The following is a 27,656-nucleotide window of genomic DNA, read 5'->3' as shown; positions in this document are numbered from 1 at the left end:
CTAATTCCTTTCAGACTGATTTGTTTCTAACTACTGTGCCTGCTGTATGCAATGAGACCTATAGCATTGCTCTCCTTCCTTTCCTGCAACAACATGAGAGGCTTTCTACATATGGATCTGTCTTCGCTTTACTTTTGCCACAGATTAACAGACCTCAAAAACCAAAAAAATGTCCCTACCTAAATGCAGCAGCTTGCAGTAATGTCCATAACTTTTACCACAATGAAGTTCAAGGAGTTACGGCTCCCTGTATGCTTGGAGTGAAGCTAAGGCAGGTGCTAGCAGAGCAGCAAGGCAGAGCAAGACCCTCCACTGACATTTAATTATTTTCCCTACATCTCAGGTTAAATTTGGAGCTAAATTTAGGACAAATGTCTGGACAGAATGTCATGACACCAGTGTATATCTGTTGCACAACATGCCATATGAATATGTAATGTTCAACTCAGTTAAAAATAACCATACACTTACCTAACTGAGTAGACTTCTGTACTCTCTGCTGAGCTGGTGAGTGGACAGTGCAATAGTAAGAGTCACAAGTATACTGTGGAAAGAGACATTACTAAAAGCAAGAAGACAGAAAAAATATTTTTCTGTTTCTGTTCCCTCTTTTTTAAAATCAAGTGGTAGAGTACAGTTTCATAGTAATATAGGTATGGCAGTCCAGATAATCTTAAAAAATTGATGTGAATACGTAATTTAGAGTGAAATTGTAAAAAGAGTTTTTTCCTCTACTGAAGTGAGAGATCACTCATTCCTTAAAAGCAGAGTTAAGTGGCTGTTAAAACTCCCACCTAGAAGGGGACAGATTCTTTCACAGTAAAATCTCGGCTTGGTACATACATGGTTTCCTCAGCAACAACAGGGGCACATAACACCAATTGATGTGGCTGAGTCAGGTAGACCCAGATCTCCAAAGTAAGCATCATTATCTTCCTTGAGCTGTGTTTGGAGACCATAGCTCCATGAAAAAACACACCTGTTGTACAAATGTCAAAACCACAAAGTGAGATGGCAAATCTCTTTAACACCTTTATGGATGAGAACAGCACAACAGCACAGATTAGGGCTGGAGTAAAGAGCTGAACTTCAGCCAAGCTGCCTCGATGTCACCGAGAGCTGTAACAATATGCAGAAAGTATTTTCGGTACTTGAGCTGCAGCCACACTTCTGTCCTTTGGCATTTATCTAGACCCACCTTGCTGATAAGAACAGGTTAAGGTGCTTTCACCAGGCCTGGTTGGTGGGGCTGCAGGTGCCTCAGCCATGCATGGGTGATGCTGAGCTCTCCTCCAGTTACAGGAGCTGGCAGCTTCAGTGGCTCCTTGCTGAGGAATCATCCTCGTAGAGCCCCAGCTCCACCCGTGCTCCTGGAGCTGCAGCCTGGCAGAGGGCAGGGCACCAGGATGAGACAGAAAATGCTGAATGCTGCTGACCATCGATTGGAGAGGCCAACAGCTGTGCAACCAGCTGGTTATCAGGGTGCACTGAGAGCACCAGGGCAGAGAGCAGGGCTGCTGAGCAAGCACTGGGGGAGTGCCTGTGGCAGATGAGCAAGGAGAGGATTTTGTTTCAAGGCACTAGAAGTGGGATGCAGACAGTTCCCTGAATCACTGGGCTAAAGCTGGTCCAGCCCAAGTGGAGGGAGCTGGTACTTGACATCTGCCCAGTAGCTGATGGGAGCCTGTGCAGGCTCAGTCTGGGGACAGGATGATCAATCACATCACAGCCTACAGTGGGTACTGTCTGCTATCCTCTGCCAAAACTCTCACCCTCAGGCGGGACAGTCCTTTGGGAGCAGAGCAAGGAGCAACACCATGTCAGTGCAGGGAAATGTATCCATCTGCTTTGTGCTTGCTCTCCAGATAGCAAAGAGCAGGCATGCCAGCACAACACCTTTCAAAAGTGCTTAAACCATGTTCACCATTTTTTTCTTTTAGTGAGTGATTTCCTTTTGACCTGAGACTGTGGGACAAGATAAGGTGTCTTAAACTGTTCACGCTATATAGGAGTGATGTGGGTGCATGCAGAATGTCAAAGATATTTTCTGTGAAATGCTGTGAAGACTGAGACATTTCTTGGTTGGCACGTTCTATTTCTCTTGAAAATGGTTTTGCTTTCTCTGCTGGAGTTGTACATCATGTCTGTCACATCAGTTGTGGTCACTATTATGTGTCATGGATTAACCTCTGATATAATCTTATTTTCTGTGGCTTGGCACCTAAAAATCAGTCAGGTCAGTGGTCAGTTTAAGTGGACCCTATAGGCTAACCTTAACAGTGGTAGCTCAAGAGCATTTGCAAGAAATTGGTCAGGATAAATAGTTACTCTCAGAAACATCCTGCCAGTTCATGATGACTGGTTTAAATCTTCAAAACTTGGCACTCTGCAACCTTTCAAATATTATTTTGATTATTTACTCCTCAATAGCCTTGTTTTCCATATAACACTGAACCCAAATAGGAATCTTGCTAAATTATTTATATCCATGACATTTTGAAGCAACGAGTCCCAGAGCCTCAAATATCACATTCCTGCAGTATTGTTGTCAAACTTCTGACAACCTCTTGCTGTGTGCCAGTGAAGACCTACATGTGGTTGGAGACAGAAGCAGGGACCTCACCTCTGGTGCATGCTGGCACTGTGAATCAGGCCCAAGGGGAAAGGCAGGCTGCAAACACCAGCCCAGCTTTGAGTCACACAGAAATGACACTGGGGCCTGCTGGAAACACAGAGTTCAGGTTGCACAGGAAACTGTGGTTAGCTTAAAAAGAAAAAAAAATCCCAAACCTCATACATGCACCAAGACTTCACTTTTTCAGGCAGCATCTCTTATTGAACGTGCCAGAAGACTCACTGGGGCAGCCTGTGCAGCACATGGCAGCAGCAGAGCTTGAGACACATTTGTGTCTGCAAGAGCCAAAACACTCTTATCTCAAAAAGAAGTGATTGATAGTGTAAACTTTCACCAGCTCTATGAAACATCTGTGGCTATTGGTTCACTGCTCAGGATATGAAGAAGAATGGAGTGTTTAATAATATTTTTCTTTATTCTTTTTTTTTTTTTTTAAGAGGAGAAAAAAGGACTATTTACCAGAAACCACTGGAGTAAGTGAAGGGTGTTGTCCTCATTACTGATCTTTGTAATCTCAACCCATACCACATGTTTGGCCTGAGGATCAGTTTGTTTCTGCTCTTCACCACATCTGTGTAACAAAGCATGGGAACTAATATTCATTTAGTGCTATGCTCAGGTATACTGGTTTAATACCAGGGAAGCTGATGGAGTCACACTGGAGTAAGTGAGGACAAAACCATCAGTCAAAACCCCCAAAAGTCTCATAACACACTGGAAGTAACACACACAAACATGCAAAGAAAGAATAGATCAACCAAGCATTACCAACCTTTCTTTCCCTAGGGTAATTATATTTTGTTATTTATGAAAATCTGTTATTGTCTCTTCTGACCCTCTGTAAACAGACACATGAATAAAGACTCTCTCTCTTTGTATATATATGTGCAGAGGAACAGATATCTTACTAGAAATCTGCTGTACTTGGGTAAAGACAGTGAAGTCCTTTACCTGAGATATCCATTACAGGTACAAATTCGTGTGGCAAGAGAATACATAGGGAAAATAATGTGGAAGATATGGGCTTTCTCCAGCTTTCTTCCTATAAAGAAATTGTTCATATAGTTAAAACTCTTCTTCCAGACAATTTCCATCTGTCCTTACTGGAAAACTGACAAACAAGGGCAGGGAACACAGATTTTTGCATTTATTTATGTGAAGAACAACCAGATCCTGAGGTACTATAAATCAGTACCTTCCTGATTATTTTAGTGGAACTGTACTTTTTTCCAAAGTAAGTGGTGCTCAGGCCAAGGAGCACAACAATCCCTTGAGGGAGAGGCAGGTATGTTCCATCAAGAGATTTTAAAACTGGTCCTCAGAATAACATGACACACAAATGGTGCACACTGACTTGCAGTATGAAGTTCTCACAACACATTAACACTTTTCCTGTTTGAGCTCCAGATCAATATCCTATGTTGGATAATAAACAGGCAATAAGACCTCAAGCTCTTTGGAGGTGAGTGAAAAACTCTTTGCTGATCCCATATGCTTCAGGGTGATTTACTGGCATCCAAAATTGCAACCAGACCTGGAAAGGACCTGATGCACAGAGTCCACCACTCTCTCTGAGGAAAGCACTGATGGAATATAAAAAATAGGTGTACATTCTGCAGGTGGTTAGGCTGCATTGCAGCCAGCAGGAGAAAGAGTTTATTGTAGAGAGTATGTGCTTCTGTCTCTCTACCATCTTGAGGGCACAGCTCAGAATTCTCTACTGGCCAAGCCTCCTCAGTAAAAGATCATCATAAAGGTTAGCAGCAGAGTATGCACATTATCAGAGAACCAAATGAAATTACATCAAAATGAAGCTACTAACTAAAATGGCATAAATCAGATAGAAGCATGGGACTCTGCACCTCTTGCTTGTTTCATATGGGAAAAACACACTTTGCTGTGCAAACTAAACAAAATACTGTTGAGACAACTTCCACTGGGAGGAAGATTAAAAAAAAAAAAATATAAGACTTGTGTACCTCTGCACATGCTGCAGTAAATATGCACAATTTTAGCACATACTCACAGAGAGGACTAGGATCTGTGTGTAAAAAGGACAGCACCAAGAAAGCCAAACACCTTCTGAAATATTAAAGAAGTCTAACCCAAGCCCTCCAATTCTATTTGTAGCATTTGTATTTTGAAGCTATCCTCGGAACTGATTATATTGAATTTTTTGCAGTTGATTTAGAAGCTTTCAGACTGAAAATTCCCCCAAGGTCTTACACTCAGCAAGGAATGGACATTTTCCCAGATAAGGGTGTTAGCAGGACTTGGCAGATCTCTGCACAGTAGCATGCAGAAGAAATATTTGCCAGCACAGGCCTTGAGGTTTGTGGTCACCTGGCTACCATCTCTGCCTGGACATGGCTAAGGCTGCTGGAGGAACAGGGACTGAGGCTGTGGCCAGGAATGTGGCTCCCTGCAGCTCCCCTCTGCTCAGCAGAATGACTGAGCAGCAACTTTCCTGTACACAGAAAGACCTCTATCTGTACACTCTATCTGTAAACTTAGTGTTGTACATTCATGGGTGGCATCCCAGAACATAAAAGCAAAGTGGGATGATGTCAGTAGGCACTGACTGAAGTTAAATCTGTTTTCCAACGTGGGCAAGGGAGATTGTAGAAGGCAGTGAGGTGATTCATCACTGCAAAATCAGAATTTATAGCAAATAAAATGGAGTCAATAAAAATAAAAAGAGAGAGCAACACCATGCATAATAGGACACATATGTGCAGAACTGGTTGACTCAGCCCCAGAAAAGCTTAGGACAGATCTGGGAAACTGAGTATGTGCAGCTGCTGCTCACTCACTGAGTCCATCTAATCCACCCCTCAGCTATGGTGTGCCCACTGTGGGATCTGTTTACACAGCACAGAGCTGTGGCAAATACCTGCATTGATCTGCTCTATCCAAGCTGTGCACAAACCTACTTCCTGGCTGCTTACATTGAGCTGACTTGTCCATCAGCCTTCTCAAAATGGTGCAAAAGGGTCGAGAGGCACAGTTCTTCCCATGTGTGTTGGCAGCAGTTATTTCCAATAAAGTATCTCTTCAAAAGAATCAGCAACACACCAGACATGCCCATTAGTTTTTCACATTTCAAGACCATACTCTTGCATTTTGCCTTCAAAGATATTCACCCCCAGTAATAAAACCCTCCAGACTTCCAACCTTAACTATGAGAGATGTCAAATGCATAAGATCACCTAAGACATTTTGTATAGCATTAATCCTGGAACAGATTCTGTGCTCAGTGGAAAATGTGTAGCTGGGCCCACATATCATTGTCCTTCTTGTAAACCCTATGAGACCAAGTACTTTCTCTAGTATTCCAAAAGTCATGCCCGTTTAAATAATCTCTGCAGAGGTGGCAGGACAAACATTTCATTTGAAGAAAATCTTCAGAAGCTGTTTAGCATCCATCCATACCAAAATATCCATCCCAAAGACCATCACACTGAATTATACTAATAAATACATATCAATCTTATTTACAGGACCTGGTCTCGCAGATTTATAAAATTTCAAATTTTTTGGGTTAAACAGTGATGTTAAAGGAAAGTGCAATACAAAGGTTGTCATGTTGGTAATTTCTGTGTTGAATCCTTCTGTTGGAAACCTCACCTTTCTCCACTGTGCAATATTATGCCATGTATTTGCTGCCTAGCCCCTGTGTGCAATCCTAAAGTTTAATCTTTGCACCAACTTGTCAGGAAGCTGGACAGGTGTGTTTTGTATTCCCTCAGTCTGTATTTAGTCCACTTTGTCCTCATAAGGAGCCTGCCCATGTAGATATATTTTTTATAAAAGCACCCATTCATTTTAAATGCAGAACATCTCAAAGTACAGTCATCTCTGTAAACACTCAGACCAAAACCCCTTTGGCACAGAGACCACTGATGCCAGAGCAAAGAAAGACTCTTTTCTTTGTCTCAACCCAGCCCTTTCTCATCTTTACAATCATGCACTACCAAGCAGAGCTGTGTGATTGTTTGCCATGACAATGCACCACATACCATTGCTATTATCAGGATCACAGAATCAAGAATTGCAAAATCACAGAATATTCTGAGTTGGAAGAGACCCACAAGGATCAGCAAGTCCAACTCTTAAGAGGATGGCCCACACAGGTATATAATCCAAACTGTTGGCATTATTTGGCACCGTGCTCTGACCAACTGAGCTAATCTGTATTAGGAAAAAAAATCTTACCACTGCAAGCTGGTATTTTGCATGCAAGGTCTGATTCCAGAAGCAAATTCTTGATCTGTTTTCAAATATGCAGTGTAATCTTTATTTAAAAAGCAAAATCTAATAAAATACATCAGATTTCATATTATACTTGCATTTACTTAATATTAACCTAAAAGATATGTTGAAATAACAGAAACCACTGAAATTATCTTACTTCATAAAAAACTTTCCAAGTCCTGTAATTGCCTGTGAAACCAACCAAGCTATATAAAAATCAGAACTATAAACTTTGCCTGTTATCAATTCAGAATTTGTTAAAGATTTTTTCAAGCCATCACTGCATTCAGTATGCTCAAGACAAATGTAGAGACAAGTAGATGCATCCTGCCCTCTTCTCTTCTAACCAACCTGATTATAACACCAACAAATGCAAACAATTCCTTTTTCATTTGCATCAGCACCATTGAGCTTATGACTTGGCCAAAACATGAAATAATGATTCTCAACAGAACATCTATAACTAGGAATATCATTGAAATAAAATAAATATAATTGAAAGAAAAGAAATATCATTGAAAGAAATCTGAGCAAAGTTGTGCCTGGTCAGTTTTTGATGGCAAATAAGTAACACTAATTTTTAAAAAACATGTCAGTTGAGTGATTTCCTGGCTGATGCAAACACTTTGTCCCACAGTTGTGGTGTTCTCTGCCAGCAGAGAGAATGGAATGAAGATAGCCAAGGTGACTTTCAATTGACTCATGGTGGCTCCTTGGATGCTCAGAGGAAGTCTCATGGTTTACTTCATCAAAGCAGGGATTTCTTAAAACTGTCACACTCCTGTTCAGGTTTGTGGTCACCATGTAAAGTGCATGACTGTACTGCAAGGGTTAGGGTGTGGAACTTGACCTCTTGGCCAGCTTTAGGACAAGGAGATGCTGTACCCTGATGACTCTTTGCAGGTGCAAGGGGATTTGCTGTGTGCCTTTACTAGCTTGCAAAGCCAGTTTGTTGGTAGGCTCCTGGCGAGATGCTGGAAATCAAGGCAAATAAGCTCAAGAAGACTCCACTTCTAAAGGGAGGTCAAAGTGGATTGTGTCACAGCAGAGCTCATTGCCAAGAGGTAAGAAATTAAGGTGAGGATGAAAACTGCCTCAGCAGACAGCAGAGCTGACCACCAAGCACATCAGGATGTAAGCTTCCTTCTCCTCTGTGCTAGGAGAGGAGAGCCCTGGCATCAGGACTTAGTCCTGCTTCCTCCCTTTGTGACTCTCTTCTGGCTGTTCACAGGTAGTGTTTGCACGTTCACACACGTTGCAATCAGTAGGAAATTCAAGCAGCAGGCACAGTCCATTGGAGCAGGGGAATTGCTGCAAATTACAGATTTTCTCCAAGGGAGAGCAGAGTGCTCACTGTCTCTCTGGGGGACATCCCACATGCAGTGGCAGGAGTGACTTTTGTAATTTGCCACGTGAGCCAGTTCTGCAGCCTGCATGGACTGCAGCCTTTGCTTATGCTGTGAAATCGTCTGGGTTGGGTTTAGCAATGACACTGGGGTCAGTTATTACATGAAAGTCTTCCCCCATGCTCCATTCTCAGTGTGAACACTTCAATTGTTTGGGATTTGATGTGCTGGAAGCTAGTAAATCTATCCAGGACATTGGATAATCTAGCACTTTGCCAAGTCCTTGTGTGGGGTGCCTCATTCACCTGTTCAATGCAGCATTTAATTTTTCTTGTGCTGGAACCAAGCTTTTAATTTTCATACTTTTTTAAAAGACTAACAGTGGGGAAAGGAAATGAGGCAGCACAAACTACCAAGCAGAAGTAGAATTGAGTGAAATGACAGAGGGAGAGAGAAATAAACTGGTAGCAGAGCTTGAAAAATTGAGAATAAGGTAGGGCTAAGCTCACTCTGCCACAATATCAGACTGTAATCCAGAGCTGCCTCTGACTGCACACAGTCTCATCTGACCTTGTGCAACTCTGTTATTCCATCTACTCAGTGAATAAAATAAATTAGCATGATAGTGCAGTATTGGTAATAGGAGCAAGGTACTAAAAGGGACTCATTGCATCTTTAAGTCTTGTCCCCTGCTGTGAGTAAACATTATATATAATCTTCATTCAGAATATAATGAGACCTATCAAAAAGAAGCAAGGAAATCTGGGCTAAACACATTAAGAGGCTGCAAGAACTGCTGTGCTGGACAAGACAAATGCTGATTTAAATCCAAAGGGGACTTGAAATTTGGGAGCTCAGGTTCCCTCTGCAGTTAGTGGGGATTAACCTCTGTTACCTAGCCTATTTATCAATAAAGCAGCTGTCTAAAAAATATGGGTGATGGAGTACTGTCTCCCCCTCCTCCACTCAGGGTTAAAATACAATGGCTCTTGACCATGGTGAGAAGCCCTCCGGGTTTAACCCCCAGGACATCAGCTGGTGATCAGCCACTTGTGATGCAGCTCAGAGATGAGCAATGAATGAAGCTGCTCAGCGCTGGGCATGTGGTAACACACGGCCTGCAGCTCCCCGGAGGCTCTTTATGCCTATGGGAGAGTGCTAAGTGGTTTAGGCACACCTAGCATTAGAGGGCTTTCAAGAGGCTGTAACTTGCAAGGACAGGATGCAAAGAGATGATGTCCAACGTGGCTCGAGCCCCAGCTCCTGTTACACCCAGTAATATATTGTTCAAAACCTCTTTCCACTGATTACATGATTTTTTCTAATTGACTCATGGTCCTTTATTTCTTTTGCTGCCAACTCTGTCCTTTAGCTCAGCTGGCTCTCCGTTCTCCCTGGTGTTATGCCCTTGCTTTATTTATAGAAAGCCCTGGTATCCACTCTGGGATACTTTCTCAGTAGCGGTGAGCCAGCCAAGTTCCTGTTGTTCCAGGCAGGCTCTCAGCTCCCCTGCTCTGCTCAGATCCCCCTGCTGCACCTGTGTGGTCTGAGTCTGCCTTTTGGGCACACTGCACGCCGTACCTGGGAGTAGATCTCATAAATGTCTAGTACCACAGGACATTAATACTTGCTATTATTAAGCATTACAGTTATTAGCATTCTTATTATTTCAGGAGACCACTGGGATGCTGAACTGTCAGAACTGCTGGATTTCCCCCTCAAAGGATAGTTTTATATACTCCTTCAACATCATGGAAATTCTCTTCATGAGGCATAATACAATTAAAAGCTCCTTTGACACCAAAAGGTCTCTTTAACAACATCTTTCATTCTTACTGTTTGAATTAACTCTTCTAGAATAGTCTTGCATGCTTCTTCATTTTCTTTGCAGGCTGCAACAGCGAGAGAGGAGAGTTGCTAAATACAAAGTGTATGCATGTTTCCTGCTGAAAAACAGCAACAAATTGCCTGGCAGTGTTACTCTAAGGCACCTGCTGTCTGCTTTACTGTAATAACAGCAAGTGGCACTGCTCTGTTTGCTCAGGAGCTGGGTCTGCTCACCAGCAGCCAGCTGTGCAGGGCTGTGCTGGGGGCACCTGGCAGATGATGGCAGGAGCAGCAGGGAGAGAGTCAGAGCACTTCATGGGCTGAGCCTCTGTGCCTGGCCAGCACTGCCACGGGGGCAGGTAGAGCAAGAGAGAGACAGATCCCTTCAGTAATAGCAGCAGCCCAGCTTGATCCTGGGATCTGCATTGCCTCATGGCTGGGAACTTGGAGCACAAACTTCTCCAGCTGATACCAGCACAAGGGGCAGAATTTGTCAGCTTACTAATACACCTGTGCTTGGGAAGAAAGTAAGTCAGGACTACATAGCACAGCTCAGCAGCATCACCACAATTAATTGATGATGTCTGACAGTGGACTCAAAGGCTTACACTCTATTTGGTGGCAGGCATCAGCCATTTATTGTCCCTGATACACCTTTTTGTATCCTTTCTTCACATGCATAACAGGTGTTCCTTACTACATTATAGTTGGTTAGCAAATTATTTGCAGGTGCCTTTTCTAATTACTCATACACATTTGCATGTTCTGCTTCATTCACTAACAAAGTTGTTTATCTCGCTTGTTTAGGGACACAGCTGTAGCTTACTTAGGTCTAGGTTTCCCACAGCCTTTTCCTGTCTTACCACAGATGTCCACTCGGGAATTGGGTTGGACCAAGGTGACATGAAGTTGCTGAAAGGATTCACACAGTGTCTCGTTCATTTCTGCCTTGCTGAGCTTGCTTTTGAAGGCGGGGTTTAAAGCATGCCTCTTACATAGGAAGCTCTTAGACCTGCAACTCCAACCATTTACCACAGGCAGCAGGTCTGCTGAGCCTGCAGAAGTGGGCTGTGATGCTTGGTGTAGCTTGGACAGCTACACCACATTATCCCTACAAGCACAGACTGAACTGAAAGTGACTAGAAGCATCCTGAGCCTCCTGACCCCCTTGTTTCTCATATCCATCGTTAGCTGTTAGTTTTGTTTTTCTCCTGGCTCCACACAACCATACAACGCTCAGGTGGGGCCAACCTGAAGAAAACTGCCTGGACAAATTGCAACTTATATGTGGCCTTGCTCAGCACTTTTCTCAGACCACAGGCACATCCTCAGGCCCCAGGATGTGGGTTTTGACAATGGTTGGAATCCCTTCCTCCACGTGACTGTGAATCTTGCCCTGAAATGGCTCCACAGCACATGCTTGCATGGGAGCAGTGTGGATGGGAGACAGCCCTGAACTTCTACATCTGCCCTTTCGTGAGTGACACAGTCTGATTATCTCCACTTCTTTATTAGAGGATTAGGGCTGCAGTAGAAGAGGCTCCAGACTGTTTTATAGCTCAGTGTTTTTCAGCAAATTGGCTGTGACCCCTGTAGCCCCACACAAGAGGGTTGTGATAAGTTGAAACTTTTATTACACTATAAAATGAAAACAGTCTTGATCCCTGACCCTCTCCCCACCATGTCTAAGGTCAACTGTGCTCTGTCAGCTTCTCCAAACAAGCAAATCAGTCCAACAAGCTTTGATATTATTTTTCTCTTGCTTTTATTACAAATAGACTGGGGTCAAGGGAATATTTGTGTTAGAATGAGGAGGCCACCATCCAGTGGAGGCTGTTAAACACAGATCCAGCTTGCAGAAGGCTCTTTGGGTGTAGATAAACCCATTCGTGTTTTAATGCTGTATTTAAACACTTAAGTGACTTTCTTTTAAATAAATTCCCTGTTGTGTTGTTTACATACAGGTAAAGGACCTGTCTATCATTACCAAACTCCCTAATCCTGCTGAGTTACACAGCCCTAGAAACGATATATTAAATACATATTTTTAAATGCATCTTAAATCCTACCTGAATCCTTTATAGCATTCCAGGTCTTTGGGTTTCTAGTCCAGCCTTAATCTGGAGTGATAATTTTGCACCAAAAGCTTTATCAGCCTGAGCTATTTAGCACCTAGTCAGGTGTTAAGCTTATAAATAGTTTATCTCTTGGCAACATTTAGACCTTGAGCTAAGAAAAGCCACTGGCTTGTTTTCACTGTCAGGTCAAGTCTGTTTGAAGGAGTGGCCTATTTAAAGGGCACAGAAGTACCCATGCTGACTTTAAAAAAACCCAACCATCAAAACAGCAAAAAATCTCAACCTATGAAAACCAAGCCAAAATCCAAACCAAACAGCTTTTCTTAAAAACCCATTTCACCCGTTGATGGGAAGTGTCACACTGGATTGATTTCCTTGTTGGATCACTATTGAGTCCCACTGTATTCATTCTCTATTGATGGAGCAACATTTTACATGGTGGAGAGTTTTCCTTCTTTCTGTCCTTATCACCATGCTTTACAGAAATTAAATTCCCTGGGATTAGAAGTTTAAAGCCCTCAGTCAGAGAGGTATGAAGTCCCATTCATTTCCCTCACAAAACTTTGACATGAAATCACTTCAGCTGCCTGGTTTTCTTACCTGTAACATTCTCTGAGTAGAACAGGGCTGTTTCCTTTTGTCAGACTTTCACCAGCATGGGCACTTTACATAATTTTCTCACCCCTCAATCTAGCTCATGCTTTGTACTCAGCAGGTTAAGCATCGTTCCCCCTGTTCAGGTGGGGGTGGGAAAGAAGACAATGGGTTTTTTTTTCCTCAGTAGTCTATTTCAAGCCTCTTCAAAGTAGCAAGGAAACCTGCAGCAGCATCTGAAAACGTGAAACGCCCACATTTAAAAACTGGCAAGCACAAATCACTCCCAATTTCCAGTTTTGGAATGCTTCACTGTTGAGATGACCTTCAGAAGCAATAGAGGGGAGCAAAGTGAGAACTGAGACACAAGTGCTCCTAATTAGTCACCTTGAATTGCTTCCCACTACTGGATGCACTCCCCAGTTTAGGTTGAGATTAGGTTGTCAGGCAGAGGTCCTGGTCCTCTGTGGACCTCGCAAAGTGCAGTCACTTCCTGAGAGGTCCATGAGAATCCTGCAGGAAGAAGTCATCAGTACCATCAGTAGGATTTGGCTCCTACCATGCCACAAAAGGACCATAATGCATATTATGATAGATGGTAGGTGGCACCTCTATCCACTTGGTGTTCATTTCCCTTCTGTTCTTTACTGATTATTCGGAACATGTTTGGGAACCCAGGATAAGAGCTATCATCAGGAAACACAAGACTCACCTACAAAGCAGATCTTGATAAAGAATTTAGTCATCCTGTCAGATGACCACAAAAATAAACCAGCATGACCCTGAAGCCATGTCATGGGAACATGATACCACAAAAATTGTAATGGTATTAAGCAAGTTATTTATGGTTTATAAGGTGGTGTTTAGGTCGAGTCACACCACCCAAAAATCAAATGCTGGGGTGCTGAATTTCACCTTCTTGCAAGAATTCTTTAGACTCACATGTAACAGCTGAACAGGAGAACATGTCTTCAGCTGCTGCTGGGCATAAATATAAAATATACCTCTCATTTGAACAGGGTAGAAAAAAAATCCCTTTTGTCAAATGAGTGTTGTCAGTGGCCACTGCACAGTCTGGATACCCTGCCTGTTGGAATCTCTCATGGATATCAAGTGGGTTCCTGGAAGGAGGCCCAGTGCAATCCAGGCCACGATGATACACAAACATGGTGACTGAAGCCTATTTTTAAGACATGTTTACAAAATGTTGCTGCTGAGGCCGATTTCTATGATTAAAAGAATACTCACAATATTTTTGGCTCAGTCTGTCATCCTTATTTATTATTTTAATTGAGATAAGTTGAGAAACCATGCCCTCATTGGGAGAGAAAGCAGTCCCAAAAAGCCTGTCTCCTCATATTATCACCCTAGATCTGATCAATACTCCAGGCCAGGTCCCAGGGAGGCTCCAGTGGTGCCCACTGGGCATGGGCTGTGCCTGGGTGGCACTAATCTCATCGCTGACCTGTCTGCTCAGCCAAGGCTGAGTGCTGATGCCAGAGCTGCTCGAGGATTCCCTCAGCATTGACAGAGGGAGAAGGAGCTGGTCCTGCCAGCAAGGACAGAGCTGCACAGCCCTGTGCCCAGCCTTGGTGCTTGTGGAGCAGCCCAACCCAGCCCCAGGAGCAGCACTGGGGAGTTTGCAAAGACTCTTGGAGTCACTGAGAAAGCCATTTGGTCACTGGGAGCCACCCAGGCCGACAGTCACTCTGCGGGTGAGAGGCACAACAGTGGGTTAGCTTTCTGCTCTCTTCATCCACATGCTGATGAGGGAGTTGCCCACTGCAGAAGAAGGGCAGAATCTTGTGGAAAAAACCAAAGAGCTGGACCAACACACCACCCAGGAGAAAGGTTATTTCAAACAGCAGGTGAGCAGGTTGCACAAGGCCAGCCAGAGTCACAGGGAGGAAATGGGGACAGGGACAAAAGCATCAGTGACATTGGCCAGCTGCCAGAGGAAAGAGAGGATCACCCAAAGGGATCTGTACTGGGCTGAAGCCCTGCTCTGTCAGCATGGGAAGAATGGCCTTTTCTGGGAATTTGTCAACCCTCAACTCACTGCAGGGGGCAGAAATTCACACAGGGGTTTTGTGCCAGGGCAGAACCAGGAGCAAGCCAGGCTGCTGTCAGGCACCCATCACATGCAGCCCTGGCAAGGAGGTGGGATTTTCATCAAGCCTGAGCATGAGGCAGGTAAGTAACAAACTTTGAGAATGGCATGTCTGTGGCACTCCTCCGTGAGGACTACACACACCCCCATGTCAGCTAAACCCTCGGGGATTTGCCCTGCTCACCAGAGCACTCTGGCAAATGCAGTAGCCCTCAGATTAGCAGCATTGCTGATGACAGCAGGAGTACAAAGAGCCAGGAACGAGGAGCTCCAAACTGCCTCTCAGCTCCACCAGCAAAGCTACAAAGAGACTGGGGAAAGGTGGTATAATGCCAGGCTTCAATTTCCTCACAAAGAGCAGTATTTCTCCACCTCTTGCTTTTTCTCTGGAAATTAATAGATACATTAAACAACAGAAATACAGGGGGAAGTGTGCTAAAAAGGGCTACATATCACCTGCAGCACATGCTCTGATGCACAAAGCACTTAACTAGTCTCATCTTGCTGCCAGTCTGCAGCACTAAGAGTGCTGGTGGATTCAGCTCCTTTTAGGTGATCTGACAAAAGACAGGCCAAAAAGCCAGGACAGGGAGATTTGTACTCTTTGGCCGAGATATGTCACAACATGTTCTTCAAAACTGATTTTTCAGGATTCAGCCCCTGGGAATGTAAACCTGGGGAGGAGAGTATTGTTGGAGAAAGCCACAGAGCATGCAATCTGCTAGAATAAATAAATCCACTTGGAGACTGCCTAAGTTTAGCTATATATGGACATTTCTAGAAAGTGAGAACTGCCGTGGTTTTCCCATCAGTATTTCAAGAGTTTTCTCCAGCCTTTTTCAAAACCCTGTATTAAAGTGGTTTAGCAGAATAATCCTGTCTTAACAGAGTGATAACAGACACGAAGAAGTGCTTGGTCAGAGGAAAGGGCCAAGAATAGCATCCAGACAGTTCCCAAGATGTCACCCCTTTGGGTCTAACTCCAAACCTTGCATTGGGTCTCTCAATCTTCAGTTGAAATCCTGGCCCTACTGAGACAAGACAAATTATTTTACCTTGCAAAAATAAGGAGGAAGGAGAAAATCAGTTCAGCTTTCTGGTCTCAAATCTCAGATTGTGGACCTAGTCTGTATCTACATGCATTTCATAGCAAGGGCAAGAAATTCTAAAGGTAGGATATGCTAACAACAATAAATAATCCCAGTACTGGCCAGGACTAGTTAACAGTGTTATAAACAGACTCCCTAACTTACTCTGATTCACTCTGCCTGCATTCCTGGCTATAGCATGTGCCTGCAAGTGACAGCACAGCCCCATGACAATACGATGGTGAGGGCACAGGCTGAGGAGAGCAGAGCTGTAACTCAAATCCTGTAAATTAGGAGAGTATTTAAAGCAATTTATGGTTTTCTGCAGAGGAATCCTCTTCTTTTCATCCCTAGAATTTACTTCAGAAAAAAAAAATTGTATCATAACCATTTAGACTGATGAATCTGCAATGCTTCCATTTGGTGTTGGAGACCAGACTCAGTGCAGGATGCTACAAAGAAGGCATAAAACAGGTTACTAGTGGGTAGTGATGGAATAATACAATGTGGTGAGAAAAAGTGGAAAGCATCCTCATGGAACTATTTTAGATGAATGTACTGCTGCTTTTAAAATAGAGAACCTCAGCATTGGGCTAGCTGGTTTTCTTAACTAGTTCTTCTAATGCTCTTCTTCATGTCTTTTCCCTGCATATCCAACTTGGTAAAAATAGATTTAACTGCTGCATAGTGGAAACACACTGGTAATAGGAAATATTGACATTATACTGATCATGATGGGAATCATTAGTGGGACTAATGTAAGTTTTGGTGCACTCTGATTCAGGGCATCCACTTTGAAATTAGTGCAGACTAATTTTAGTTTCTTCTTCTCTGGGAAAAAGAAAGTATTACTGGAACCACTCACAGTGACAATACCATATCATGGTATTTCAGAATCTTTTCAGGAGGAATCTTTTCAGTGGGGTTCAGAGGTTTTTGGGCTCTTCATTTCCCCACACTAGCTCCTCCCTAGCTCACTTTGCCCATCAGATTTACACTAATCTCTTGAAACTCCTCCTGAGCCTGAAGTTGAACAAGGCTGTGCTGAAACTGGCCCTCACCCTGCTCTCTGCAGTGCACACAGTGCCCTTCCCAGTCAATTATTCAAAGGCTGAGACAACCCAGTAGCCCCAAGAGCACTAGCAGCCAAACGAGCAGAGTGGGGTGCAATTCTCTTTCACTCATCCTCCTTCATGTACTCCCTCCTTGATGAAACTCCCAGTCTGTGGGGCTCCTCAGCTCGGGGTGGAGGAGAGGAGGGCATCAGGAGCAGAGGCTCTCCAGGGCCAGAAGATGTGAATAGCAATGGAGGAACAAGAAAGGGAAAGATGCAAACCCAGAATCACTGATCTTATGACAGTATTTTGGTCCTGGCCAGTAACACACACTGCATTGTGTTATCACAGCAGATGTCACTCTGTATGACAAATTATTCACTACCTGTGAAACACAGGGGCTCTATTGACCTCTGTCCAGGGTTTCCAGTGATATAGCAATGTGTTCCATTCACTTTTCCTGCAAGCTGCCAAACCTCTACACTGTGGCAAGCTCGCTAGAAGACCCTACCAAACTGGAAAGGAAGCATCTGACACTGCTTTGCACCAGGCTGCAGGGAGCCAAGCCCTTGAGTTCTCCCTCACACCATTCTCAACAGAAGAGCTGGTTGGTGAAGTTTTGTTTCCTAGGAGTCATGGAATTAGACACTCCTAAGTGACTCACCAGCAGGTGAAGCTGGAGGCACTCATTGCAGGCAGCAAAAAGCTCTTTCAGATCTAGCATCAAACTCCTTGTCTTTTGTCTCAGTCCAAAGGTAGCATCAGCTTTAATAGCTCCAGCATCAAACCACTCATCAAGACCAGCCCTCCTTGAGTCACAAAAAATTATCCCCAGCTAGTAAAAGCCTTGTGAGACAGCAGCTGAGAACAGTTCATGCTCCCTGCTTATTGCCAAACTGAACAAAGAGTGGTACTGGTGCCAAGGATGCCAATTTTAGGACAGGTAGGCAAGTGGTGGTAAGAGCTTGCAGTGGTGCCTCGGCTGGCAGGTGTGGAGCTGTGTCCAGAGCAGAGAGTGCAGATTCACACATGCTCTCCAAAATGTCCCACACTGTGCTTCAGATCCTGCTTCCCACTCACCTCGTGAATCCTGAGCTGTGCCCTGGGTAGCTGCTGAAGCAGTGCTTGTGACTGCTTCCACCTTGCTCTTGCACAGGCACTGCCATGAGATGTCATTTGGCCTGACAGGGACCTGGGTAGGCACTTGTGGTGAGAGGATTGCCTCTGGTCCCCCCATGCTCTCCAGTGAGGGTGTGGTAAAGGTGGCCCTTCCTCCAAATCATGGGATAATGGGCTGGGTGGAACTGGGCTGCTCACTGGACTGCACTGAATCATGTTTTGAATGAAATTCCTTCTGATCACACAAAGGATGGAAGTAACACCTTTTTGCCTGTTGTACTACAGCCCCATGTCTGGTCAGGCCCTTGGTAAATGAGTCACAATTGTTTCTTTCAGAAAAGTGTGATGTAGCAGTAAATTCATAGGATGAAATGGAATGAAACAGAGTGAAATGGATGAAATGGGATGAGTTGGAACGGACCTTAAAGATTACCTAGTTTCAACCCCCCATGCCATAGGCAGGGACACCTTCCATTTTACCAGGTTGCTGAAAGCTTCATCCAACCTGGCCTTGAACACTTCCTGGGATAGGGCATTCATAGCTTCTCTAGGGTACCTGTTTCAAAGCCTCACCACCCTCAGAGGGATGAATTTCTTCTCTATATCTAATCTAATCCTGACCTCTTGTAGTTTAAAGCCATTGTCCTATCCCTACATGCCCTTGTAAAAAGCTCCACTACAGCTTTCTTGAGCCCATTTAGGTACTGGGAAAGTCTCCCTGGAGCCTTCTCTTCTCCAGGCTGGAAAACCCCAACTCTCTCAGCCTGTCTCCACAGGAGAGGTGTTCCAGTCCTTTTGATCATCTCTGTGTACCTCCTGTGGACTCTCTCCAACAAGTCCATGTCCTTCTGATGTTGAGGGCTCCAGAGCTGGCTGCAGTACTCCAGGTAGGGTCTCAAGAGAGTACAGAGGGAGAGTCACCTCCCTCAACCTGACTCCATCACCCCAAATTCTGTTAAGTTCCACATTTCAGATTTTTGAATGATTTTATATGATAATTAGTACATATAGTGCTGCTTTATGGCTAAATATGCAGAATGAACCAGTACTCCTGGGGGTTTTACAGATATAAATAAAAACCCAAAAAAATCACTGAAACTACATCACCTGCGCTCATTTGGAGAAGAACATGGATTTTCCTTTGGTGTCAGAGGCTCAATTCAATAGTATTTGGAAGCTGATATTATTTGATAAGTAGGAATTATCAAAGCTCAGTTCACAGCTTAGAAACCTTTAAAAGACATCCCCTTTAAAACAAATGGCTGTACAACCAACCAGGACCAAGTCAGGAGATCAACCAACTGCAAATTAAGTTGTACAGTAAAATAAAAAAGAATGTAAGAACATGTTTAAAGACCTGAGGAAGACAAGCATTCCTGTTGTTAATGTGTTAACAGAAATGATTGAAGAACAGTTTGTGCATTTGAAACATGACCCCAGTAACTCTGTCCAGTTCAGTCAGCTGAGGGACAGCGTGATTTCCTGGGAAGGGACAAGCAGTGCCATAGAGCTCTGCAAGATTTCTTTTACCAGGGAGAGCATCACATCTTATGTGATCAGCTTAATTAGGACTTAAAAAGCAGGATTTAAAAGTAGCTGGATGCTTCCTACAGTTTCTGGCTGCCTCTGTCCTTATCCCAGCCCCCTGTCTTTACTCACAGTGTCCCCACCTGAAACTGCTTTGTGGGTCTCTCATGTTTGTCAGTGTGCAGAAGAGAGGACAAAGCATCAGGCACGTGGAAAAGGCTGTTTTGCACCAGTCCTGGTGTGAATCTCATTAACTCATTAACTGCTAATAGGCACTGCTGATGCTGAAACTGCTCAATGTAAACAAGACTTTCTGAAACGGTGGGGGTTAATAGAAAATGAAACTGACCCTTGAGATACTACAACAGATATGTAAATACCTGGGAAATCAAAGTCACAGGGTCTTTAGACTGGAGTTGCACTTTGCTCCTGTATCTTTCAGCTTTCCTAGAGGACAGGATCACCCTCCTCCTGGCAAGTAGCAAGGGCAGCACCTCCCAGGGAAAGGAAGCTGAGGGGTCCCCTCAGGATCTCAGCCCTAAGACAAGAATGACAGCTGCAAATGTAAAATGTGACTTTTCAGCAGCATGACAGCTCCTGTTTTGACTGTAGTCTTTCATGTTTTCAGAAATTAAGTCAGAATTTTCCACTGAATGAAATGTTCTATTTCAGCAACAATTTTCCTGGCTTTCCCTCTTCTACCAAAATGCTCAAAAGGGTTTCAATAAAAACTGTAAACTGCCACATATAATTTTTATTTTCTTATTTTTTTCTTTAGGCCATACTAAGTCCTTTTTCTATAAGAAAACCAAATGCTTGGAGCTGCTGTGGTCTTTCTTTCTGTGACAGGCCTGCAAAGGTAGAATGGAGGCCATGCCCATTCCACCATGACAAATTTCCTCTGGTGGAAATCAGAAGCTCTGACAATTAAATGAACTCAGAAAACTCAGAAATGTCTTGTTCCTCCTCTTCAGGCTCCTCCTAAACCTTTGTTTAACCTGTGCAGTGAAAAATGCAATGGAACTGCACTGGCCCCAGGCAGCTCTGGGTATCAGGCAGTGGCAACCAGGTGCTCCTATTCCTCCCCTACAGTCCCCCAGCACCTCCTTCCAGCTCCCATCGAGATTCCTGCCTTCAGCTTCTCACTGTTGCCCACTGAAGGGACAGGACTTAATCTAGCCCAGTTCATTACCCACTTGAGCAAACTGGGATTCAGCTACTCCACCTTCTTGGGGGAAGCCCAACAGAGGGTCGCAATGTCACCTCTGAGTCGTGCCTGTGGATTGTCCTACTGCACCCCATTGCATGCACCCAGATTCCCATGGCCCTGCTGCTGCCCCACCAAGATCAGCTCACAGCTAACCAGTTTAACTGGAGAGCTGGTCCCAGACTATGAGAGCATCGCAATGAGGAGTCTACAGAGTATAATGATTGAAGTATCTGAGTGGGATTTCCAAAAGAGAAACCCACAAGAAGCATCAGCTGAGACTGTTTATGAACAAAAGTGAGGAAAGTTAAACAGTTCTTGTTTCAGGCAGGAAGCAAATGGGGAAAACAATCCAGAGCTGCTGTGTCTCGACAGCTTTGGGACAGCAACTGGGTTTGTCCATCTGAGTACAAAATGCCAGTCCTTGCTGTCTAGACTCACATCTGCTTGCTTCACACCACTGTTTTACTCAGAAGTTTTCCAGTTTCCTTCAGCCTGCCTCACTGGGGAGGACTTAAATGGCAACCATGATTATTGTCATCCCTGAGACTCAACATACCCAGATCAACATGAGGGCAGAAGAACAAAATGGATGGTAGATTCTGAGGATTTTCATGAGGTTAAAGTCTAGTCTGCTTCATGTTTGCTGCTGAGATAAATGAGTTACCAAAAAAATGAATGTTTGGGCCAAGTAAAAGGGGCAGTGCAAATATCCAGTGCTCATTTCACTGATGAACCGAAAGGAGGGAGATGTACAGACACGTAAACTTGTCCAGGGACACCTCTCCAGGGGCTAACGGAGCAGAGGGAATTACACGAGGGGGTCACACTGACTCTAGTCAGTCCTTTATGCCTGCTCGGCTGCGGAGGCTCAGGTTTGGCTCCCGCGGAGGGAGGATGCAAAGGCACAGCCCCGCAGCCTCCTGCTTCCCAGAGCATCGGTGCCACCCAGCGCCTGCTCCGCTCACTGCCGGACTGAGTGTCCCGCCGAGCAGCCCTGGCTGCGGGAAAGGCAGCCTGCAACGAGCTGGCAACTTGCTAATGAGCTGAGCTGCGTGAAAACACGTCTGAGACAGAGCCGCACAAGCTCCATTGCAACCCTTAGGCACGCGATCATTGTGATGGTAAACACCAGGGAGAGATGAGCGCTTGCCTGGCATGTCAAAGAATCATGGAACAGTTTGGGTCAGAAGAGACCTTGAGGATCATCTTCTTCCAGCCCCCCTGCCATGGGCAAAGACTCATTCCATTAGGCCAGGTTGCTCAAAGCCCTGTCCAATCTGTCCTTGAACACTTCCAGTTGTGGGGCATCCACAACTTCTCTGGGCAAGCAGTTCCAGTGCCTCACCACACCCATAGGAGAGAATTTCTTCCTAATAGCTAATCTAAGGTTTATTTTAGGCCCCTTCAGGCACTGTTCTAGTGGAAGGTGTCCCTGTCCATAGCAGGAAGGCAGGAACTAGCTGATCTTTAAGGTCTCTTCCAACCCAAGCAATTCTGTGGTCCTACATTTTCACCTAAAAGGTAATCATACTCCCCAACACAGGAAAGAAAAAACAAACAAAAAAAACAGCCCTGAATAATCCACTCCCTGCCTCCCAGTTCATCAATTTCATTTAGCCTGAATTTTACTATTAACTGTTTAAACAAGACACGAGAGTTTTGAACCCGTTTTCCAATCCAGTAGAATAGAGCATTTTATCTGTCATCACATCTGTATGACTTCTGAAGACACAAAAAGGCTTAAGGGCTTCAGAACAGTCCTTCTCTGATGCTTGCAGAGGATGACTACACTCTGAAATGTGGAGCCTGCTGCCTCCTGCAGGAGACAGGACGGTGGCCTAGGCAGGCCTGTGACCTGGCCAGGGAAGCTGTCCCTGAGCTCTGCCTGACACAGGCAGACCCAGAGATTCACACACCAAGTAAAACTGCAAACATGATGTTTTGATGGGAACCTAAAGAGCATGTCAAAGGTGCTATCTGTAGCAGCTTGAGACATCTTTATTGCCATGTGATGCCTTCAGTGTGTCAGAAAAAAAACCCCAGCCAGCCCAGCCAGACTGCTGTGTTTATGGGCAGAGCAGCTGATCACATCCTTACACGGTGAGTAACACACCAAGCTGAGCACTGCTGCAGCTGCACCTCCAGATGAGGCTGCAGCTCTGCCTTGCAAACAGCCAGGTGGATCACCTGCTTCACCAGAAAGTATTCCCTGTGGGGAAACAAGCCAAGGAGCAATGAACAGCTGCAGAGAATGAGACAGAATGTGAGCAAAGGTAAAACTTCAAGAAATCAGCAAGACTCCAGGAAACTCTCCTACTTGTACTACACCTGTGGCTGGTGGAGCATGGTGTAGATCTGAAACAAACTCAACTGTCCCATGAAAATCTCTCCTTTCTCTTTTTCTATCAGTGCTTTGTTCTGTCCCAAGTCCTGTCCCATTCTGGTTGTCTGTGCTGTGGGAGGCACAGGTGGGTTCTGGCAGAGGCACAAACACAGCCACTGTCAGTGGGAGGGCGATGGAACAGCAGCCAGTGCTTCACCCTGCTCAGCAGCAAGGGATGCCAGCTGTGCAGGAGATAAAATGTGGGAGGTTTGGGCAATATAAATAGCTGTTGTGTTAGCTGGATTAACGGGAGAAAGGCCAAGCTTAATCCCTCTCTTAGGGTGCTCCTGCATGCTGGGAAAAGGGCTAAGGAAGGGAGTCTTTTTAGAGATGAGCTAACAGACAGGTACAGAGCATTTTGCTTGAAAGAGGAAGACACTGAAGGAAAATACATCTCCCAGAGTAGGAATTCCCTAGCATTAGTGACTTAAGTTCAAACAGCACTGTCCTCTTATAATTTTTTTAATCATGTTAACAAGAGATAACATCTTATATGTTCTTTTTTCCATGAGGTGAACTATTAACAATGTTGTTGCTATGAGTATTTATTGTCCTTCAGGACCTCCCCTTTTATTCTCAATCACTGCAATGCAACAACACTTGGCAAGATTTGGTTTTAGTGCAATAACTGAACAAATAAATATAAGGAAGGCTGGAAATATAAAAAGAAGAGATGGATTATTATTGTGATAATGCCCAGGGAAGAAAGGCAGAAAGGTGGGTGGTAACTAGAGGCAGTGGTGAGAGACCTTGAGATACAAGGTGCTGAAGCAGAACTGGGAGGAGAGCAAGGCTCTTCCTTTCATCTTAATGGATTTCATTTCCCTCTTGCAAGGAGAAGGCAGGATTCCACAAGGAGCATAGCCACTGCCTGTGCAGCAGCATCACCCTGGTTAAGTTCTGTACATGGGACAAAACAGTCTGTCTGTAAGTGACCTCTGTGAGAAAGTAGTACAGGAGTTAATCACTGTACCACCAGCCTCACCCCTCAATGTATCCACTGCTGCAATGTGCTATGCAATTTATAATCCAACACCAAAGGGAATTTGATTACTTAAAATTCTGTGTTGGCTAGGGGAAAATGTACTACCAGATTTGCCAGAATGTATAAAACCAGTGGCTAAAGCAGAGAGAAGACCTGTTTACTACTCACATCAGCAGCAGCCTTTTGAATTCAATGGTTTCCTTTCAAAATCAGAGAGAAGTTTTTGAAGCATCACGGAATTTTTGTGCAAAGGCCACACAGCCACAATGCCTGATATGTACCAGTCACCAGATACTAACTGAGGAAGATGCCTGTCTATCCCCTGGACGCCATGCAGCCTGCTGAACAAACGGGGGTTTAAAATGACAAGTGGTTTAGCACCCAAACAGGATCTGACTTTGGGGACATGGAACTGTATTTTGCTCAATGCTTGTTGAGCACACAGGAACCTGGTCTGCACCTGGTGGTTCTGGCTGTATTCATAGTACTGGATCAGTAACTAATGAGAGCTGTCAGGTATTAGCACCACTTATAAGCTTTATAAGCACCATTTATAGGCTTTATAAGCACCACTTATAAAGCTGTCACTCGAATCTAGTTCCCTCCACACACACTCTAAGGTGTTTAATACATTTTTCTAAATGAGTGTTTACTTTTCACATTAACTCATCTGAAAAGTTATGCTAATAGCTTAAAATTAAGCAGAAAGGAAGAACATGAAGTTCAAGTAACTGCAAGGTCACAGAAATTTTTTTCTGGAGCTGCCTCCTCCCTAACTCCTCAGCTTTGGCTGTTTCGTAGAGCAATGTGTATTTACCAGCCCTGTGTTTACCTGTGTTCTGTCCATTAGGCCTCTGTTGGGAAAAGAATGCCATATATATAGGTGCCTGACTTGCTTTTCAGAGCATATAAAATGGTCATAAATATGAGTACACCAAGGAGCAGAAATGTTAGTTTATGGCCTTGATTGCCCAGCAGTGGAATCAGTGTCTGGCTGTCTGCTCTTTAGTCATAACTCAGCTCTGGGAGGCCATAATTCATCATGAATTGAGTTCTGATTTCATCATCTGTCTATAAGGAACAGATTAATTACAATGCAGGAATAACAAAGACATCTTCCTTTGATATACCATAGATAAACCTTTCCCAGTCTAGGGTTCTGGTTTGTTATTTGGTTTTGTTTTTAAATAACAAGGCATTTCAGTAAAATATGAATGTCACATGATGGAAACTGCAAACTTTTTCTTTATTGGAAGCAGGAAGTTGTCCCTGGCTATGGGTAACACCAAGATTTTTGTGTATAGAAAAGTGCTGTGATAAATGGTGGTACCCTTTTCTAATTAAACAGTTCCTGATAAATGTTACCCAGTGTTTATTTTTGTGCTCTCATTGATCATATTTTAAACAACATGAAATTTCACCTTGATAAACCTGTTCTTGGTGTTCTACATGCCAAATATCAGATCTTAATTCCTGGGGATTTTTTGCCAATAAATCAATGTTATTTTTGTTGTCCTTGAGTGGCAAATAGGAAGAAAAAAGGTAAGATGGTATCAGGAATCATGTTTCAAGGCTTAAAGAAAGCTGCAGTTTTTGGCTAAGATTTAGTTGAGATAGAACATTGAAGTTTTCTTGTTTCTTTTGAAATCTGTGATGGCAACATTTTTTCCAGGTAACTTTCATTTATCATTTGGTAAACATATACTTCATTTTTTTTAATGAATGAGGCAACTCCTGAGAGAGCGGAGCTAATGATAACACTTTTTCTTATATAAAAATAGGTACTTTAATTAGCTAAAAAGTCATATTGTGTATATATGCATTGTGTATACACATATATAATTAAATGATGTACTGGAAAATAGACTTTTGAAAACTTCTATGATGAAAGGGACATAATTTCCAATCATGTTTATACATGTATATATGTGCAAGAATAAACATTTTTTTTTCCCAGCTGGAATTTAGGAGATTTTGAGAAACTAGGAAAAGAAAGAAAATTAGTGAGAAATATTTCAGCAAATTAATTCTCACAACTTTTTTAACTAGTTAAGAAAACCACACTGTAGGGTTATCTCAGAACTGAGATGATGGAGATTGGCCTCCCTTGAGCCAGTTTAGAAATAACAGTATAAGAAAGAGCAATGATTTCTTATACCTTATTTGTGTGTTATAGAAGACATTTAACTATTCCTTCTGAATAGACTCATTTAGCATTAATTGTTTAGCACTGGTAACTAAAGCACTTGAAGCTCTAGGCTGCAAGGGCTGACTGAGAGTAAGTTTTTTGAGAAAAGGAATGCTGACAACACAGAACTAGCTGAATCCAGCAGATGTCAGTGAAATGAAGAAGATAAGGACAAAGATGAAGGAGACAATTCCAAGGGAACGAGGTAACTTCAGAAGAAGGCCAGCTCAGCAACAGTGAAAACCAGTAAGAAATCAAGAGTCCACTGACCAGAATTTAGTGCCTCGATGTGTGGATTGAGTAATGGGTGGTACAGGTATAAGTGAGGGGCATGATCTGGGGTAGGAGTCCCTCCAGGGCTTTAAAACCCTCTAGGTTTTAGCATTCCTGCAGCAGAAGACAGCCAGCATCCGTTTGCATTTATGTGAAAAAATCAACTAACACGGACCCTCCTGCCCCAAGGATTCATTGGCTCTCCGACGATATTCTCCAGTTTGCCTAAAGACGACTTGAAGATCTCGTGTGGATTTTTAGGCACAGTAGGATACTGCAGACCCTGGATATTGGGGGAGAAGCGACAAAGGCAGAGGGAGTGGCGCTTATACAGTGGGGTCCGGGGAGAGGAAAGGCTTTCCAAAGCACAAAAGAAGGTTCTGCTCCTGCACTGAACTGACTGCTGAATTATTGCAGGAGCTGTGTGTGAGAGCAGGGCGGTGCTGGGCTCAGTGCGCAGCGTGGCCACACCGCCGCCCCGCGGCTGAGCCATCGGCATCCTGCGGGCGAGAGAGAGAGCTCCCTGCGAGCCCAGCAGCGAGAGAGCAGCTGGACATCACCACATCACCCCGGGCATCCCTCACCCCCCAGTGCCCCGCAGGAGGAAAACTGATCTTGAAGTAACACGCTGCCCAAGCATTGTCCCCACAAACACACTGTGATTTAAAAATCACTTAAAGATCTTAAATGAGAATAATGTTATTTAAAAAAGATGTGTTTAGAATCCAGCAACTTTCCTGCCTGCTCCTTATGATGATGAGCCCAGTCATGGTTGTGGTAAGGCCATGTTTCACGACACCTGCACACAGGAAGATCTACTGGATCAGCCTCTAAAGAACTCAAATCCAACCCTCACCACTGACAGATCTTTATGCTACGTGAATAGAAAATGATACATGGGCTATGCAGTGGTGAGAAACCTGGAGGTACTTGAAGCAGAACCTCTACAAGCCTTGAGGAATTAACTGTGTTAGCAAGAGCAGC

General features: G+C 43.9%; 1 protein-coding gene across 3 annotated transcripts in view; it reads right to left on the bottom strand.

The window, feature by feature from the left end:
• The window catches only part of ASB2 (ankyrin repeat and SOCS box containing 2), a 48,401-nt gene extending 36,152 nt beyond the window's left edge, over positions 1-12,249 (bottom strand). For all 3 annotated transcript variants that reach the window (XM_085061494.1, XM_085061492.1, XM_085061495.1), the window contains exon 1: positions 12,132-12,249. The gene's annotated coding sequence lies outside the window, so the exon portion shown is untranslated. The remainder of the gene's footprint in view (positions 1-12,131) is intronic.
• Between the last annotated feature and the right edge of the window lie 15,407 nt (positions 12,250-27,656).

The sequence above is a fragment of the Lichenostomus cassidix genome, chromosome 5 (genome assembly GCF_008360975.1).
Source record: "Lichenostomus cassidix isolate B80296 chromosome 5, HeHo_3.0, whole genome shotgun sequence".
NCBI lineage: Eukaryota > Metazoa > Chordata > Aves > Passeriformes > Meliphagidae > Lichenostomus > Lichenostomus cassidix.
Note: the sequence above shows the minus strand (reverse complement) of the source record. Positions and strands in the feature narration are given on the sequence as shown.